This window comes from Eurosta solidaginis, chromosome 3 (genome assembly GCF_040869045.1).
Source record: "Eurosta solidaginis isolate ZX-2024a chromosome 3, ASM4086904v1, whole genome shotgun sequence".
Taxonomy (NCBI): domain Eukaryota; kingdom Metazoa; phylum Arthropoda; class Insecta; order Diptera; family Tephritidae; genus Eurosta; species Eurosta solidaginis.
This window is the reverse complement of record NC_090321.1, coordinates 90,103,154-90,107,223: the sequence shown is the minus strand read 5'-3', so window position 1 is coordinate 90,107,223 and position 4,070 is coordinate 90,103,154.

Genomic DNA, 4,070 nt, shown 5'->3' with positions numbered 1-4,070 from the left:
GCAAGCGTGTGTCTTACGTTACGTTAATCTTCATATACGCTCTGGTAACGATCAAATTAGTGGACCGAACTTTGTGGGCATGTTTTTATTCAAAATTAATTAAGTTATATACGTTAAAAGATTGATCAAATCCTTCAAATTATATATTCACAATTCAAAGATGTACAATAGATAAAAAGATGCTCACATGTGAAATTACATAAAGGTTTTCAGAATTAATAGACCCGTTGTCACCGCGTAACAGTCAACTTTTTCACAAAGATGCGTTCAACGCAATTATACATGATGAATTGATTTCATGTATTTTTATGGAAAAAGGATCGAGCGAAACTAAAAACCCCGTCACGTAAGCAGATTTTCATATAGATGCATATAACTCAATCTTGAGCTGCAGACATCGGTGCTTTATCGGTAACCGTATAGCGGGAGTCATTGGTGCCGTATGTCGTATCGTGTAGTCGTATCCCTAACGTAATCAGCTGTTTATCGTTACGACGGTTAAAGCCTTCTGCGATTTACAACCAGATTAACTGAATTTTGTGTGTGTTAGTGCAGTCGGGTGGCTTCGTGACACACGTATTTGTTGTCGGATACACTTTGATGAAAATCAAAAATTTTTGATTTTTTCATTTGACGCTAGCTTATTTGATAGTCGCGGGGTGTGATTGACAAAACGCAGTGTTGTATTTAGTTTGTGTCGACATTCAAAATGAACAAGTGCTCGGAAGAACAGCAATTCATATTAAAATTTATTGAAAATTATCAATGTTTACCAGCTTTATGGAATGCAAAGCTTTTATTATTATTTAATAAAATTTTTATTAATTTTTTATTATTTAATAAAACTGCTGTAGTTGCAAGTAAAAAAAAGTCATCATCCGATGACGACATATTCACGTCCGAACGCTACGGTTTCTCAATGCACATGTTGATTGATGGCTTTTCATTTGATAGTCGCGGGGCAAGCGTCAAATACCCGACACGCACACATACAAAAATTCAGTCAATCTGGTTGTAAATCACGGAAGGCTTAAAGCTGGAGTCATTGGTGCCGTTTGTCGTATCGCTGTAGTCGTATCCCTAACGTAATCAGCTGTTTATCGTTACGACGGTAACCAAAACCCAATTGGTTGGCTACGATACGGTTACGACCTTAGCGGCACCAATAATCGATTGCATTGATTCTCATAAGATTGGTCGAATCAGCTGTTATAAGGTTACCGATACGGTTACCGATAAAGCACCAATGTCTCCAGCTTAAGGGCGAATTAATGGTGACTTATAACCATAAAGCCATAACCAGATAAATCAGCTGATCGAACCTACCTTATGGAAAGGAATGTAATCGATTAATGGTGCCATACTATAACGCTAACGCCATAGCCAATCAATTGGTTTTTGGTTTCTCGCCATATCCATAACCTAAAAATATTTGAGTTGGTGAATTTAATAACTTTTTTTAGATTTTCTTCATTGTTTTGGATACGTTATGACTAAGATACTTATTTTTTGTGGAATATGTTTGTAATTTTTTGCGTTTTCATCATTTTTATGAAATTTTCACGATTTTTAGGTTAAGGCACCATTAATCGACCACATTGAGATGGTTATGGATATGGGTATGGTTACGACTATGGCGTTAGGGTTAAGGAAATTTAATTTGGCTTTTAAAACCCAATTGGTTGGCTACGATACGGTTACGACCTTTGCGGTACCAATAATCGATTGCATTGATTCCCATAAGGTTGGTCGAATCAGCTGTTATAAGGTTACCGATACGGTTACCGATAAAGCACCAACCTTTTAGCTGGAGTCATTGGTGCCGTATGGCGTATCGCTGTATCCGTATCCCTAACGTAATCAGCTGTTTATCGTTACGACGGTAAACCAAAACCCTATTGGTTGGCTACGATACGGTTACGACCTTAGCGGCACCAATAATCGATTGCATTGATTCTCATAAGGTTGGTCGAATCAGCTGTTATAAGGTTACCGATACGGTTACCGATAAAGCACCAATGTCTCCAGCTTTTGGTTGACCATCGTAACGATAAACAGCTGATTACGTTAAGCCGGAGTCATTGGTGCCGTATGTCGTATCGCTGTATCCGTATCCCTAACGTAATCAGCTGTTTATCGTTACGACGGTAACCAAAACCCAATTGGTTGGCTACGATACGGTTACGACCTTAGCGGCACCAATAATGGATTGCATTGTTTCTCATAAGGTTGGTCGAATCAGCTGTTATAAGGTTACCGATACGGTTACCGATAAAGCACCACTGTCTGCAGCTTTAGGGATACGACTACAGCGATACGACAAACTGCACCAACTACAGCTTTAAGCCGGAGTCATTGGTGCCGTATGTCGTATCGCTGTATCCGTATCCCTAACGTAATCAGCTGTTTATCGTTACGACGGTAAACCAAAACCCAATTGGTTGGATACGATACGGTTACGACCTTAGCGGCACCAATAATCGATTGCATTGATTCTCATAAGGTTGGTCGAATCAGCTGTTAAAAGGTTACCGATACGGTTACCGATAAAGCACCAATGTCTCCAGCTTTATGCATTATGAGCAGATTGCACGTATTTTATGGAGAACCGTGTATTGAGCGACACTGGCGCCATCTGACATGAAAAAGTAGCTAACTTGCAACTTTTGTTTCAAGGAAAGCAAATGAAGAAGAGTTCGACATTTGCAAATGAATTTATTTTAACAAAAGAATATGAGAAAATATAAGTGTGTAAATTATATTGTAAAAGACTGACGAAATACAGAAAAATACAACCTAGTTTATTAAAAATTTACGAGTCAGTTTGTGTTTCGATAGGTTTTCTTGACATTCGGCCGTTTTTTCTTTATTTTTTCTGACAAAAGAAAATTTTGTTTTTAGTTTGAAAATTTTGTGCATAAAAATACAACTAAAATCTACTTTTTTGTGGAAAAAGTGAACCATCAGACACCGAAATAATTTTCCCGTGTTATTTGCATTGTTGAAAATGTTAATGTAAAAATAAAATTTAAAACATAACCAAAAACATGTCAAACTCACTAATTTTCGGGGGATGATTGCGCATTACGCATGTAAACATTAGGGCAGCTGTTTTTTCTGACGTATGAACTGACTCTTTTCCTTTAGCTCTGTATTTTATTCGCTCAAGAGTCAACTATGACGTATTTGCGTAGAACGAAGCAATTTTGAACTCGTGAACATTGTGAATGATGACTAAGTTGGATATCTTCTGCATAAACGTCAAAATTCCAAAGTGATTGGATCACCTGATTTGTAAATAACTATCGCTGCCTCATTCTGTATCTCTTTCTATCACCTGCTGAAGATAGGCACTGCCATATTGAACAGCCTGTCAAAACGCTGAAAAGTAGCCATATTGAACAGCCTGTCAGGCAGTTGACAGATAAGATAACACACTTAGTCATTATTCACAATGCTCGTGAATGCGCAATCTAGGTTGGTGATTTGTGCTAGCTTGACTTGACTTGGTCTGATAACTGTAAGTTAGGGTTTTGTTCATAGTACAGGTCTACAAGTAGGATATGTAGCAGCGCGCACATACACAGTCACGCTCACCTGATAAAATGCTTGTTCTTGTTCGTTTTTTGTGTGGATGCTATTTGGCACTGTTGTACTTCTTAGGTCCAAGAAAAGCCTAGTAGTTGCTAGCGAAAACTTTGTAAAAATTTTATTGTAAAATTACAAAGAAATATCCTTATTTACTTTCAAATGAGCACTTAATTACATTTCTCTTTAAAATCCATATGTTTTGGACAATTTTAATCAACAAATTCTGATACTTTATTAACGGGGACGATTGCTAGAACACGACCAAAACCGTCGGGGGAGGTATTAATAGACGCGTTTTTGCCTCGCTCCCAATAATTCGAATACTTTTTCGCCTTTGAACTATTGATAACAGGACAAAACGCGTCTTTTCATTTCTCTTTCCACATTTTTGGAAGGTTTATTGCAGTCGACCTTGGTTTCAAACAGTTTTTGTTTCCTTCTCATACATATCATACTTGTAAACCTGTACTATGGTTTTG